This window comes from Schistocerca gregaria, chromosome 4 (assembly GCF_023897955.1).
Source record: "Schistocerca gregaria isolate iqSchGreg1 chromosome 4, iqSchGreg1.2, whole genome shotgun sequence".
Lineage (NCBI taxonomy): Eukaryota > Metazoa > Arthropoda > Insecta > Orthoptera > Acrididae > Schistocerca > Schistocerca gregaria.
Genome location: NC_064923.1, coordinates 752,106,411 through 752,123,302, shown reverse-complemented (window position 1 = coordinate 752,123,302; position 16,892 = coordinate 752,106,411). Strand labels below are relative to the sequence as shown.

General features: G+C 39.5%; 1 protein-coding gene across 5 annotated transcripts in view; it reads left to right on the top strand.

Annotated features, from left to right (window-relative positions):
• The window catches only part of LOC126365936 (sideroflexin-2), a 139,958-nt gene that overhangs the window by 119,871 nt on the left and 3,195 nt on the right, over nucleotides 1-16,892 (top strand). The gene's annotated exons all lie outside the window — the stretch shown is intronic.

Sequence of the window (16,892 nt, the reverse complement as noted above, 5' to 3'; positions counted from 1 at the left end):
TGGCAGATGTGTTGGTCGTACATTGCGAAGGTAGTGAAGAGGGCGGCAAAGCAAGCGGCACTGGAATGTGGCTGGTTATGCCGTGGTGCAGATACGAAGTGCCTGGAACTACCGAGGTAAGGTGGCAGCGGTGTAAATAAGTTGCTTGTATCACAACAGTAACATAGAATTTCCACTTGAAGCTGCGTGATGATGACAGTTGTGACATCTGGGACATAGATCCCTGTAGTGTGATTGTCAGGGTATTAGTTGTAGCTGGTAGTAAAGGCAAAGGATCGTCAGCAGTCGGAGGTGGAACAAGACAGAGGCATCTCATTGCATGTCGTGCTCTGTCAGTATCAGCTGCACTATGTGTAACTGATCTTGTACCAACAAGTTGTATTTTGCAATTCTCTCACATAGCTGTTGCAGTCATTCAGGTAAAAATGTATGTCGTGAAGCAGTCTGCTGTGTATCACTGAATAAGATGGGGTCGAAATCAGAATCTGTCTCTATCAAAGGGTAACCTGGCATACAAGACGAGGCCGGCGGCACAGTATTGACATAACAGTTTGAGTAGAAGAGATCGTGTGTGCAATCGTGAATGTGAAACTCAGTACTCGGCGGAGGCAGAATGAGAACACGTTCACTGCTGTATGAAGCATTGATATGGCTGAAATCGTCTTCTGGGGTGGGTGAACAAGTTGCGGGCACGATCCAGTAGTGAACGGCTGGACAGTAAGTGTGCACAGTGTCTGTGAGATGTTGACAGGATGCGGGTGCGGTAGCTGTGGCTTGTTCGTATGTCGTGCAGCTGTATGTTTTGACTGGGTCGAGGTCAGTGAGCCAGCAGGCGGCGGCCGTGACGTCGCTGTCGGTAGCGGTCGAGCAGAGTCGGTGTGGCTCGGGTGCTGCGTAGAAGGTGGTGTGGCACGTTCAGTGTTGCATTGAGAAAGAGCTGACATTGTTGTCGGTGTAATTGGTGCATTGTCGTTGATCGGTAGGATGTCCTTGATGAAATTGTTCCTGTGAATTCGACCAGGCATGCGATTTAGCTGTAGTTCGGAGTTCGTTGGAACTGGGATTTGTAACATAGTCCCCGTTTGTTGCAGTCCATTGTTTGGCATGATTGCCCAGCATTGAAGCACTGCACAAAGTTAATGCCTTACACAAAAGCAAGTCAAAATTGTCCAAATTAATTGGCGAAGGAGCACTGAACTGTCTGGAAGTGAAATTACCGACACGTTGAGCGGGTTTTGACGGACGACGTGTGCGCCTCGGTTGCATTGTCGATGTGTGAGAAGGTGATGAAAGTTACCAAAAAGCACGATTCACACAAGAGTCGGGAATTTACACACTAATTACACTGCCTGTACACTGAACCCAGATGCGGCATGATGCGAAGTCGATGGACGTAGAAATCCGACAAAGGGTTGCTGCAGTGTTTGTCCATGGCGAAGTTCCAGTACACATTTCTGGCATCGTAAGCAGTGTTCGTGGGCGTCGGTGTCACCACTGTGGGGATCGAGATGTTACGTACGATAATATCGAACCCAACATTAAGTGTTTGGTCGTTTATAATGAATTAACTTTATTTTGATCATGTTGGTACAAACACGTCCTCTCGGATACAGTGTTCGGAACACACTGAGATCAACAGTTTTCAAAGAAGTTTGTTCTCAAAGATGAGGCGGTCGACACTTGCAGTCGATAACTGCCACAAGTCTAATGTAGAGCTTGAATCTGCATTTGTCTCTCTCATTTTAGTAATACTCTGTTCTTGAAAAACTTTTAAAGAAGCTGTTGTAAAGAAAGCATTTTCACAAGTCGACAATGTGCTCCAAATATAGTAAGTGAGATAAAGAAACATGCTTGGATCTTATTGTTGTTGTTATTGTTGCTGTTGCTATTGTTGCAGTCAGTCTGAAGACTTGTTTGATGTGGCTCTTCGTGCTAATCTGTCTCGTGCAAACTCGTTCTTCTCTGCATAATTACTGCCACATACATCCATTTGAGTTTCAGCTTTGGTCACCGTCTAAGACTGACCCTCCACACTTCCCTCTGTTACCAATCCAATGGTCCTCTCCCCCAAATCAACCAGCCAACCTCCATTATCAGATTGATGATTCTTTGAGTCTTCAGGTTGTGTTCTATCAACTGATCCCTTCTTCAAGTTGTTATCCAATTCATCATTATTGATCCCTGACTTTGTGCTCATATTCTGGTCATACTGCATTATGAACATTGATATGTTATACCTTGCTGAAATTGTGGAAATGTCTACTTTTATTTAGTGTCTGAATGACACATCTTAGTTGAAATGGGGGTGACAAACTCCTGATGATACCCTCATCTGGTGAACACTTGCCATTGAGGACAACAAACTGGGTTTTATTACTTAAGAAGTCTTGAAGCCACTTACATATCTGGGAACCTAATCCACATGATCAGATCTTCACTAAAAATCTGCAGTGGGGCATTGTACCAACAACTTCTTGGAAATTTAGGAATATGAAATCTGCTTGTTGTTCTTCATTCATGGTTTGCAGGATATCACCTGAAAAAAGGGCAACCTGAGTTTTGCATGAGTGATGCTTTCTAAATCTATGCCGATTTGTGGACAGAAGCTTTTCTGTCGCAAGGAAATTTATTATATTCAAACTCAGAAATTTGCAGAAAATTGATGTTAAGGCTATTGGTCTGTAATTTTGCAGGTCTATTCTTTTACCCTTCTTATATACAAGTGTTACATGCAGTTGCTTGGGACCATGCACTGGGTGAGAGATTCATGACAAATGCAAGCTAAGTGAGGGGCCAGCACCTTAGAGTACTCTCTGTAAAACCAAACTGAGATGTCATCTGGACCAGGTGACTTGTTTACTTTTAACTCTTTCAGTTACTTCTCTACATCCAGTATGCCTGTTATTATGTTCTTCATATGGGAGTCTGTTGACAGTCAAAAATTGGTATGTTTGTACAATATGAATCATTTGTTAAATGAGAAATTTAAAAATTCAGCTTTTCCTTTTCTCTCTTATATTGTCACGTCAGACTGGGCAATGAGTGATTGGATAGAAGCCTTTGATCCACTTAGCAATTTTGTGTACGATCAGAATTTTCTCCATGTCTTGGCAAGATCTTTTGCTAAGGTGTAATGATGGAAGAGGTTATATGCTTCATGCATCAACCTTTTTACTGATGCACAAATTTTGACTATCTTTTGCCCTCCTTCATTTTTGCATTCTTTTTGGAACTGAGAGGGGAACAGACTCTGCTTCCTCAACATTTTCCAAATTTTGTTATTAAACCACTGGTGGTTCTTTTCTCTCCTTAATCCACTACTCAGCACATACTTCTCCAAAGTGTGATTTATCATCTTTTTAAACTTTTACCATAATTCCTCTGAGCCCAGTGTAGGGTCATTTTGTATAAATTTAAAACTGTCACCACAGAATTGGGTGGACAGTAAAAACATCACCTGGGCCATTTACTTGCATCCAAATGACTTTACAGTTAGACTTAATTTCAGCCTAGACAGACACAATATTTTTGGTGAGTGCAAAGACCACTTCCCCTACTCTGGCATCTAATCTGTCTTTTTAATAAATGTCTCATGCCTCACTAAATATTTCAGACTTTTGCAATTCAGATTTCAGCAAGTCTGTTATGAATACTTTGACAATTAACTGTTAAAATTTTGGCGGTCAAAATGTCTTCACGTTGTACGTGCTCTGATATCACTCTCTGCATATTGTCTGGTAAGTGTTCATCAGAGGACTCCAAACAACTGGCTAGTTTCTTGTCAACAGAATTAGACTAATGATTTCAGATACGTAAGTAAACCCCCATTTAATAGACTTTGGGCACCTGATTAAATAACCTTCTAGTTCTTTAAAATTATATTGGTTTTATTACTTCCAATCACTGACTCCTACTGACATATCTGAGCTCAAATTGTTGAGCACTCTGTCAAAATCTGGCTGCTTTGCAGAATCATACATTTGCTATTGTCAAGTTCCTTCTCTTCTCTTATCATGCTGCAAGACAACTCTTCTCCATGATACATATTTTTGAATATAATTAATTTATGGCTAAAGGAGACAGTAGAATTGTGGAGCTGTCAACAGGCACACAAGAAAGACAGAAATCTTTGCTAGCTTTCAGACAAACCTCCACAAGTACACATGCATCCGCAGCTGCCATCCCTCCATCATGCACACGTACACCACTGCAGCTATACTGTACTGGCTGAACACACAAAGCCAGGACTGCAGTTTGGCAGGTAGACTGGTGTGATGGGTTGTGTCAGGTGTGGGTGGTAGAGGTAGACAGAGGTGGGAAGTGGGAGACAGGTTTGGAGAAGAGCAGCCGATAGCTTGGAGGAGGATAGCAGCTGCACGGGACTGGAATGTGAAAGGGAGAGGCAGCATGTGCAGATTAGAAGTGTAACAGATGCACCAGAGCCAGTGAGTTTGTGCAGCACACGATGACGATGACACAGAGGAGTGGCTCGAGAGGGAATGACAGGACAAAGATTACGGGACTGGTGGATACAGGGTGTGTGTGCAGCGGGTTAGTGGAGATCAAGGCAAGGTGGACTATGGGAGTGAAAGATGTGTAGCAAGGATAACTTCCACCTCCGTCATTCCGAAAAGCTAATGAAACAGGGAAACATCTGTCAGCAAACATATACTGTTTCTTCATATATATAATTTTAAACAAAAATTTCATGCATAACAGTGTGCTGTTTTGTTTTCATCTTCTTAGTCAGTTTTAATAGAAAACCTGCATATTAGGAAATTTGTATTTATGGCGTATTGGCTTATGATTGAATACTACTATGCAATCTGAATCATCTGAAACTCTGTAATTCTACCCCTTTGTAGATAATGCTATCCTTGAGTTCATTGCGTATTTCTTCTGAAACATTTAGGTGAGTTGTTGGTATGTAAGTTTTATGCAGTGTTGATCATCTAGTATATTTTTATTTAAGCAACATTTGTGCAGGAAGCTTTTGAGGATAGGGTTTGTAAGTTTGTGAAGAGGAATATTGCTTGCAGTGAATGCTTCACATAGGTACATGTTAAACTGACTTTTTTGGTTACTTTTGACAAATCCATGCTACTATAATTTGCCTGTTGTCAGAAGGTCCTTTCTGCATTTCTGATTGACTTGCTGGTCTATTTGAAACGATTTTTTTAATTTTTATTTTATTTTTTTATTTTCCGCAAGACGTTTTTCTTGCAACTCAAGAATATAAAACAATTCCGTCATATGTAAATGTTCCAAGATGAACAGCTATCCACATAACGATGTTTCTTTTTTTTGGACGGCATGGCGCACAACATGTTACACACTATAAATCGTAAACATGTTCGACTGTGTACAAGTAAATAGAAAGTTAAACTGGAACAATGGATGTGTGACTAAAAGCTTGCGTAGTTTAATTGCTGCCTACGCATACAGTATGACAGCGGAGGGGATTAACCGGTGGCTCGGGTGCAGGAGCATTGACTCTGTCTGCCTGTTCCTGTTCCTCTTCAGTAATGATTTCACTAGGCAGTGGCCTCTCGGTTAACGATTACACGCAGTTATAGGTCACAGTCAATCTGTGAGACATCGAAACTAGATTAAGCTAGAGAGTGCTCGTTAAAATTTTTAAAATATTGTAAACAGGGCGAAAATTTACAATAAGTTTTAGTTAAAATATGCAATAACCAGTGAAAAGGAGCCAAATATGTGAATTCACATGTAAAATGCAAATGCATATTATGCGGTCTCCACTAATCACATTGTTGTACCTTAACAAATGAGAGTTTATCTGATGTGGCTCATTTTCTGGGGACCGAGCCCTTCGCTGGAACCTTACTATAATATTGGTATTATTGTCAAGAATCCTATTGAATTGGTGTCTGTTGTCACCATTACCTCTCCACTTTTGTCTTGCCCTATTACCTTACTGCTTACTGTTATCATTTCTGCTATTCCTTGTCCATATAGTTCCATTATTGTTACTTCTATTTATGTTGTTGTAGTGCATTTCAGTTGTCCAACTGGTGATCTAGGTATTCTTACAGGTTATTTATCTTTCCCCAGTTTTTTCCTATCAGCCTATTCTGTACACTCCATGGTAGACAGCTTATAATAACATCTAAGAGATGTTCCTCTCAATTTGGGTATTGGGTCATCTGAAGTAGTTAACTTTGTTCAGCTGATAGTTTTCAAAATCCCTATAGCCTTTTCAGTTTTTTCTGTTGCTAGGTTTTGCTTTCAATAACTCCAAACAAAGTTTTTTCTAGCCTCCTTCAGTCCAGTGTTGTGGTTAACAAACCCCATTGTGCTGCTTCTCCTGTTAGATGATTTGCAACAAATCTAATTTTATGTTTGTCAGCCCAGTTATTTGGTTACATGCCATCAAATGCTTTCAGGAATAAATAGGACGTAAACCACCAGATGGTGTGAAGTTAGGAAACTTATGTTTTACACATTTGCTAAATATAACTGTAAAGTCTTCATTTGAATTATAATTTAATTTGATTTTAATTGACTCTTCCTCATGTCTCTGTCTTTCATTATGACTTGTGTACTCTACATTTAGTATGCTGTTACTTATAAGTGTTACTTGTCTGTTATTAATACAAGTATGTTCCGTACTATTTACACTATCATCCTTAATTTCACTAAATGTACAAGTGTATCTTTCACGATATTGACTGATAGGAAATTTAATTAGTGTTTATGACTATTGACAATGTAATTGTGTGTGGCCTACTGGATAGCAGGCTAGGTTCAATGGTGACTGCTGCTACTGCGTGTGGCTGTGCTCCGGTTGTTGGAGTAGTGCAGTGTGATGTAATGCCATGCTATGGAGGCATGGCTCTCAGTGAACGCTGTCAACTGTTGCTGAGGTAATTGCGTGTGTGATGGGTAGGAGACGTACCTGTAGGCACCAGTTCTTCTCCATAGAAGTCACTCTTAATGTTGACTTGAAAATGTACATTGCAATTGATAAGTGATCTGAAAGGTATCTTGGTCTCATCTTGGTAGTTATTTTTAATGAAATCTCCTCAGTATGTTGTTTAAAGACTTGTTTGTACTGGTTTCTTTGCCTAACAATGCCATTTTATTACCATTGTGAAGCTTTTCATGTTTGATGTTAAATTAACTTCACCTGCCGAACTTAACCTTACTGTTTTTGTTAATAAAGCACACTGCTATTTATTAGATGCAGCCATCTTAATTCTGAGTTTATGTGGCACAGTTTTTAACACTGCACTGGCATCATATTTGCCCATATGTCCTTATTTTCTGCTAATTATTTTGCTTATTTTTGTTATCATTATCTGTACTGTTTCTTCAGTAACGTGTTCGCCTTTTGGAGTCCTGCCCCTGTATGATCCTCTTGCATTTTAATCTCATAGTGATTTTTTCCACTGTTCTGCAGTTTCCAAAAATATGGTCACCAAGTGTGAGGGTTTCCACTATCCTGAAGTATGCTTTCACCTTATGCAACAGGGGACCCCAACTAGTTACAGCTGTTCTTTCCGTAAAGCTGCTTTTACTGTGAAGGAGAAAAGGCTATGTACTTTGGACACAATCTGGTTTATTGGTTGGGATACATCTCAGACTCAATTTACAACTCAGATTATATCAATTTGTTTCACAAGTACATCTCATCTGACAGATTTCTGTCATCAGACTCCTCTCTTTTCTTCGTTCTAGATTCGTAGCTCTGTGTTGACAAAAACCATAGAACTTTTCCAGGGAGGAGCTCCATGGCATGATGTATGGTGCTGCAAACTCAAAATGACTACTTGTGATGACTGAAACTTGTCAAAAGTGTATCTTTTACTGCTGCACTACTCCCTAGGAGCACCTCAAACATAAAAATCCAATCCCAAGAAACCCAGAATTGTCTAATAGCTTACATAACAATAATAATGTTTGCTTGAACATAGATGAATGCCAATTATGATTCATTACTCAATTGAACTAACTGCCAAGAGTACAAGTGTTTCACAAAACCCCTGAAATGTTAACCAATGTATCTATACCCTTACACAATGTACGGCTTAGCGGAACACCTGGCACAGTTACCAAAAACTTTCATGGGTTACTGTCCACCATGTCAAGAACTACAGAGTTTATGAATGTGCTTCAACATATATGTGAAGGGTGAGCACCTAGTCAGCTTTGACGTCACATCTCTCCTCTCAGGAATATTGCTAGAAGATTGTATGATGTTGCTGGGGAGTCACTTTGATAGTGACACAGTGAAACTTGTTCACTCATCACCACCCGCTTTCATTGCGTGTAAAGTTCTACGAAGAAATAGACGGAGTTGCCATGGGATCCTCCCAAGTGCAAGGCATTGCCAACCTGTACGTAGAACACTTAAAGGAAACAATTTTTGAAATGACACGCCTGAAACCAAAGGTGTTCTACAGGTATATGGATGACACATTCGTGGTTTGGCCACATGACGAAGGAAAACTGTGCCACTTCAGTAGCATACAGGAGAATAACAGATGGAAGAAACCGGTTGGCTTCTGTTTGTAGACATAAAGAAGAACCCTAATGGCGTACTGGGACATTCCATCTACAGGAAATAAACACACACAAAACACCAATAGCAATGCAAATCTCTGCTCACCATCGTTGTACACAGAGTGCAAGCCATATGTGAAAAGGACAGTCTACCTTTCAGGTTACAGCATCTGCGAAACCTTTTGCAAAAACAGCTACTTGGAGATGCAAAGTAAGATGCCACTCTCCAGCCAAGCAAGGAGAACAAAGAAAACAATTGAGATTAACAATCCAAGTGGCTGGCATTATTTTCATATTTAGGGCTGTCCACTGCCAAGAGTGCCAGAACAATAGAGAAGCACAACATAAAAATCATTTTCTGCTCAATGGTTAAAATCAAGAACATGCTTGGGTCAGTCAAAGACCAACTAGGGCTTCGGGCACATGGCACCTATGGCATCAGTTATGAGGGTGGCTTGCAGTACATCAGCCAGGTGCAATGATGCATCTCATAGCACTGAACACAACATGTGAGGAGCATTCAACTTGGCCAGACCGACAAGCCAGCATTGGCAGTCCACAGCAACTAAGGCCACTCATACGTTTTTGAACAGACAAAGATGCTGTGCTGCACCAACACATTCCAGAGTTGGGCCATCAAAGAAGCAGTTGAAATAAGATTTCTGTGATCTTGTCAAACTGTAAGTGTACTAATCTGTGAGCAATGGAGTAAACTCAGTGTCTCATTCAGTGGAATTTCATTGTATTGCTGTAAAATGTTTTTTGTGGTAGATTCTCAAGTAACATACACAACACTGTTTTTTATTACAAGGGTGGTTTGAAAAGTTCTTGGAATTACCACAAGAGGTCAGCACTAGTGCAATGTGTTGTTCACGTGATATTCATTGGACTGTTGCCTGTAAACACGTGCCACATCAGTGCTGTTGGAAGAGAGCTGTGGTGGTGACATGACTCTGTTGTTGTGCCCGCGTAGTAATTTGCGAAGATGGAAAAAATCGAAAAGAAAGGTGTGAAAGCAAAGGACATTCATGCCAGTTTCCAGGATACACTGGGGGACTCTGTGCCTTCATATTCAACTGTGTGGAAAAAAAAGTGGAAAAATAAATTATTTATGCAGTGGTCAGCAAAGGTGTGTCACTACTCCAGAAATCATTCTAAAAGTGCACAAAATGGTCATGGAGAATCGCTGATTGAAAGTGTGTGAAATTGCTCATGCTTGCCAGATGTCATCTGAAAGGATATATCTCATTTTAAGTGAAGAAGTAGAAATGAACAAATCATCTGCAAGATGGGTGCCAAGACTCTTGACACTGGATCAGAAACACATGAGAATGGACATATCGGAACAATGTGTGGCCCGTTTTAGGAGAAATGAACAAGATTTTTTGCGTCGATTTGTAACCACAGATGAAACTTGGGTGCACTGCTATACCCCAGAGATAAAACAACAGTCAAAGCAGTGGAAACATGCTGATTCTCTGCCACCAAAGAAAGCAAAGACAATTCCTTCAGCCGGAAAGGTCATGGCATCAGTGTTCTGGGATGCAAGGGGATTCCGTTTGTAGATTATCTCCCCACTGGGCAAACAATTACTGGAGAATACTATGCTAAGCTCCTGGACAAATTTCAACAAAAGATACATGAAAAAAGGCCAGATTTAGCAAGGAAGAAAGTCATCTTCCATCAAGATAATGCGCGCCCGCACACAGGTGGTGTTATCATGGGAAAATTTCGCATACTTAGGTATGAATTGTTGCCACACCCACCTTATTCACCTGATATGGCTCCGACAGACTTCCATCTCTTCCCAAATCTGAAAATTTTTCTTGGTGTATGAAGATTCACTTCAAACAAAAAATTGATAGCCGGAGTTGACAACTATTTTGCAGGCCTGGAGGAAACACATTTTTGAGATGGGATCGAAGCACTGGACACATCGTTGGAACAAGTGCATTAATCAACAAGGAGACTACATCGAAAAATAAAACAAGTTTCAGATTGTAAGTACTTTTTTCTATTCCATTCAGAGAAATTTTCTGACCACCCTTGCACTTTCACTGCTTTGCATATTTATTAGTACTCACATCAATGTGATGACCAATCTCAATTACTATGTAGCACTAAAATCACACATGGCCACCTACAGTGATCTCTGAAACAGTCTGACAGTAGATAAATGTTTACTGTGCACGTCCACATATGAATTTCTGCAAATAAACATCACACAGTTGGTGTCATATTACACAGTCTGTGGACTCAGTATGATTTAAACTAAGTGATATTAAAGTACAGAAATGTATATAATTGATAGAGAAAAGTTAACACCATGGTATAAGCAGAAAGTAACCTTGCAGCAGTATACAGTTGATGGATAGTTGATACAGTTGACAAAAGGAAATGAAGGACATACTTCATCTACTTCAATCACAGTGTAGACACTTTTATTGTTCAAAGATGATTAGCTTCAACAGTATTAGGCTGCCATCATCTGAACTAGAGGAAAACGTAAAGATGATAAGGGGCCGGGGCAACTACAATTAATTTCACCAATTACATAAAATACAAAATTTCACATACCTTATGGAACTTGTAAAATTGCATGTTACATTGTGTAAAGTCAAAACATAAGAGGCACTCCACACATGTATATACCTTGATAAAAGCCCAGTTGATAACATGCACACAGTTGATAACATCTTTGTATCATCCATGCAAATTGGTGGTGAATATGACTCTCCGAAGCTTGCTGCACAGCACTACGCTGCCAATAGTGTGTTAACATAGAGGCAGCAGATCCACTACAAAGCCTTTGAACCTTACAAAATACTTTGACCAAAGATGTTCACAAAGAAACAACATATGAGATTACACAATGTTTACACATTGAGTGCTGGCCTTTGATTTTGAAACATAGGCATAGCATGTATGACTGCCGGTGGCATAATTCCTGATGTTGCTGGTACTCATGCTACCAGCAGATTCATTATATAGTTGTGGCTTATGTAATAGCTCATGTGGGAATGAAAATTTTTGGGAGTCGAGGGGTACCTACAGGCTGACATAATGATATTTTGGAATCTAGGAAACTATATATTTGTTTATTGAAATGCATAGTTGCAATCTGCTATTGTGGATGAGCCATACATTCAGAAAACAATTTGATTTACAGAATAACTGGTTAGTTAACAAAATATGAAAGGTTACAAATAATTTTGTACACCATTGTCATGAAGTCCCTATTTATAAGTACTGTTGCCATGTTTAGAATTATGCTAAGTTATTCAAAAGCTTAATTAGTAGCTTAACTAATTAATGTCAGGTGTCATTTGATCTTGAAAAGTTAGGGTAACAAACATAATTACTAACTGTTTAGTTTCAGAAAACCTGTAACGTTTGACTGTGGAGTCTGGATTCTTAGCTCTCTAATGATAGGTGTCAATACATCGAAAATGGTTGATTAGTTCAGTTGAAGTTCATCATTATGAGCTGTAGTGACATTTTCAATTACTCATTACTTTTAGTTATTATGGGTCCTAGAAAAACTACATACATTACTATAATCATGGAAGTTATCTTCTGAACAATAAATTTGCCTGGAAGATGCCCAAATAATATTTGGATATATTTGTGCATATGCTACATGTATACATGGTGTACATAAAGTCTGGGAACACTTTCAATTATTTATTGTACAAGAACCAAACATTGTACAGGTATCATACATATGTCATTTTGAAGAGAAACCCGGAAGTTCTCTCCGTCCCTCCCTCCCTCCCTCCCTCCCTCCCTCTCTCTGTCTCTCTCTCCCCTATATAGTTTGGTAATTTGCCGACAGTCAGCGCTAGTCGCAAACATGGCGAGTTCAGGTGCGGAGCGAGCTTTCTGTGTGATGGAGTTCGACAAAAACAAGTGTGCTACAGCTGTTCAATGGATGTTTAGAACCAAGTACGGTAAGAAGCCACCAACAAAGATGGCCATTTTCCACTGGCACAACAAATTCGTTACGATGGGTTGCTCGTGCCCAGCAAAGAGAAGCGGACTTTCCAGTGTGAGTGAAGTGAATGTGGAGCGCGTATGAGAGACATTCATAAGGACTCCAAAGAAGTCTGTTTGTTGTGCATCCCGTGAACCCGAAATGGCTTCAATGACAGTGTGGAAAGTCCTGCGACAGAAGCTGTCTATGAAACCATTCAGCTTGGAACTAGTGCAGAAGCTCAGTGACGACAACAGATACAAGTGTTTTGAGTCTTGTTCACAGTTGCAACAATTGAAAGAGGATGGGGATCACATTGTTGGTCACTTAATTTTTAGTGATGAAGCCACTTTTCACACTAATGGAAAAGTGAACAGGCATAATTGTCAAATCTGGGGTAGAAAGCATCCACACGAATGCATTGAATTTGAGCATGACTCCCCAAAGGTAAATGTTTTTTGTGCCTTGTCAGATCAAAAACTGTATGGGCCATTCTCCTTCGCTAAGAACACCGTCACTCGATAAACCTACTCGGACATGTTGCAGCAATGGCTGATGCCTCAAATGCAGTCGGACTCCCCGTTCACCTCTCAGCAGGATGGGGCTCCACCCCATTTTCATCACGATGTTCGTGGGTGCCTAAACACTCAGCTGCCGCATCGATGGATCAGCCTTGCTACAGAAGGGGACAGCTGTTTCATGAAATGGCCTCCCTGATCAACAGATCTCACTCCGTGTGACTTTTTTCTGTGGGGACACATTAAAGACCTGGTGTATGTACCGTATCTACCACATGATGTAGCAGAGCTCCAGGAGAGAATGCGGGAAGTGGTTGTCACAGTCGACAAAGCCATGCTGGAACGGGTATGGCAAGAATTCGATTACCGCTTACCAGGTCAGTCGTGGTTCGCATATCGAATGTTTGTAAAAAAAACTTTCAGAGTTTCTCTTCAAAATGCATTATGTGTGACATCTGTACAATGTTTAGTTCTTGTGCAATAAATAATTGAAAGTGTTTCCTGACTTTATGTACACACTGTATTATGTGTAGATTTAGATTGAAATTAAGGAAAAAATTATATTTGTTTGTGGGATTGCAATAAAAGCTGATGGAAAGATTCCAGCTTGCTCTGTTTCAAACCAGGACAGTGGTCTCTTAACTGAGCATTGCATGGGCTGTGGTATTACAAAAAGTACGTCAGGAACACACTGATTGGAAACCAGCACAGGATATGGGTAGAATAGACATGCAGCACGAGGACTCAATGCCTGGACTCACCCCCCACCCACCCACCCACCCTGCCATCGCCTGCTGTGACATCTCTTCCGAAGGAATGCAATTGGTCCGTCCATTAGGTCCTCAGCAGAGGAGCCTGCAGTCCAGTTTCTACAAAGGAATGAAGTGCACATGAACCCAACACTTTGCTTGAACATGATGAATAGCAAACTTGTCGAAACATTGTGGCAACACAAAACCTCGACTTGGCAGATAACTGAATAGATTATTTCATCAATATTACAAGCAGTTACATTCTGCAAAATTGTATAATAGGAAGAAGGTTGCATGCTGCTAAATTACAAGCTGTTATCTCCTGTGCACTCTCACAAAATTGTTAAACAATCAGATAGAATGGCACTGCAGCAGTCTACTGTTTGCACAGTTGGTGTGGAGATACTGTGAAACTTAAGTCACTCGAAGTGCCTCCATCAGTGCTGTACTTCTCTTTGAAGTTTGCATGCTCTTATTTTGTAGATTTACTCCTGGGTTTTGTATTCTGCCATTGGTAATTTTTCATGTCATTCTTCAGCTGATAGCATAAGTGTTGCGTGTCATAAAATACTTTCTTGGACCTAATTGTATTACAAAATGCTTGAAACATTGATTTAAGGTATCATTCCATATGTAAAATGTTAGAATGACAAAAAAATCATTCCATATGTAAAACATTAGAATGACAAATATAATTATTTTAATTAATTCTGAAGAAGCTGCTAAATCTTAGTTTTAAACATTGTACTGAAGAAATAACTACGACATTAGAGATCCAAATTATGAATTAAAATAGTGGTAAGTATCTAACAAGAAGCCAGCATCTGGATTTATTTTCTATAACTAACACACACAAAGTTAAAATCTGGTGAACAGTAACTATTAAATCAGTATGTAGGTGCTCAGATTGCCTTCCACTGGCACCATTTTGTGGTCATAACATGGTTTCCATGGTGCTGTTTTTTGCACATACAACGCAGTGCTATGTTGAAACAATATCCTCATACGCAAGAAGACATCAGCATCTCACTGTGCCCTAAAAACAAACAAAAAGCTCTTCCCTCTTGACCTGAAATAGAAACTTTTAATTCTAATTATTGATTACAGTGATGTTATCCTGCAAGGTCTTTCCCAATAGAGCTCACAGCACATGGAAATAGTTATGAATGTATGTGTTTGGTATATCTGTGATGTTCAACTCTTTGATCATATTTCACCATCGTATGTGCAACTATCCTGGCTGCATGCAGACAAGCACAGACATTTCCATACACTCTGTCTTCTCTATTTTCATGTTAACAAATACTGTCTTCTCATTTCTCCTCAACCATAATCTGAACAGCATGGCAGAAACTCCCGTTTCCATCAGAGCAAAATCCTTTCTCTCCCACTCCATCATTCAAGTGCTTTCTTGAAGTCCTTTTCTGTAGCAGGAACCTAACTCTGGAATATCCTCCCTCACTGTATTAGAGAACTGAGTAACATCTCTGACTGCAGAAGATTGTTAATAACACATCTATTGAAGCAATAATAAGAATTATCATTGTGACTGTTTGCACTAGTTACCCTTGCACATTCTGCTTTCCAAATAGATCTTCCTCATTTTCCAGTATTCTTAGCTGATGGATTGTCCTTAGATTTCCTCTCCCCAGAACTCGCTATATCAGTAAACATCTATTATGTACACCCACAAATTCTTTGTATATCTGCCACTATCATTAGTGTTGTTATTGTCATCATCATCATCATCATCGTCATTATTATTATTATTATTATTATTATTATTATTATTATTATTATTATTATTACCACTATCAGTAGCAGCACCTGCTTAAAATTGTTGTTTCTTACAAAACTACGATGTAAAAAAAGGTACTGCATGTGTGAAACCATGGCCCAATATAAGAGGGGCCATGATGACTCTAAGCAGATCAGGTTAAATAAATAAATAAGTAAATAAATAAAATAAGTTGGCATGTTATGTGAGGTACATGATAGGAGACCATTACAGTGGCCTGTGAGCCACCATTTTTACAGTAAAGATGTTCGTTTAAGAGAGTGTACTATAAATTGTAAAGTCTGAATGTGTATGCCTTTGTTAGTGCCTAATTATGCTCTCTCATTAAATGAATTGGTATAATAACCATTTAAGTGAAAATTTAACTGTTGAAAACATGTGACTGAAGGGTGCACAGTACCTTGCTGAGATGATCTAAGGTTCCCATGATGTGACATATTACTACCTGTATCTTTTTTTGCTCTCTAATTTCCACAAGCGGTGACATCTGTGTACCAAGCTTGCCCACTGAATGACTAATTACAAATGAAATGTCCTCTTTTTCGCTCTAAGCGTGAGACAGCATATTGAGACTTGGTACGTACTTCACCTTTAAGCTCATATATCCTAAACAATTACACTTAATAAATTTATTCTCTGCTGTCACAGCTGGTGTCAGAAAATTTAATAGTACTTACAAGCTGAAAATCTAACTCAGTCCATGAGGTGGGCAGGGATATTATAGCTGCCAGCACAGTGCTGGGGAAAGGTGGGGATTCAGCTTCCTGTCTGGTCTGAATTTGTCATTGCAGTATCACTTTCACTTGTGAGTAATGTTATGGGCTGGGTAGATTTTCTGTGTCAGCAATTACAATAAGCTAAGAAACATTTGCTTTTATTTTTCATAATCAGGCTTGATGATACAAGTGTAATCACTTGTTATTTTGCTGGGTATCAACCTACATTTTATTACTTGACTGTACTCATAGGTGAATAACTGTGGCACAGATCTTTGAGGCAACTGGAAGTAAATTAAATTGTTCTAACAAAAGTGAATGAACAGAACCTTTACTGATTTCTACTTCTGCTGCTTCGCAAACAGTTAATTATGAGCCTCAAGATGAATGTAGATAGATGATGCTGTTGGCCACCTTAAGTTTGCAGTTGTGTGCAATCTTCCACACTGTTAGAAGTGTTGATATTTGTCATAACTATCTCAGGCTTCCATTCTTGTAACTTATTGAAAGTTTTTGTGAATGTTTTGCTATTTGACAAATAACTTTATGCAATGTGCTTCTTGAAGTTTTCCTGTCAGATCAAATATTCCATCATTTTTTGGGGAGTGC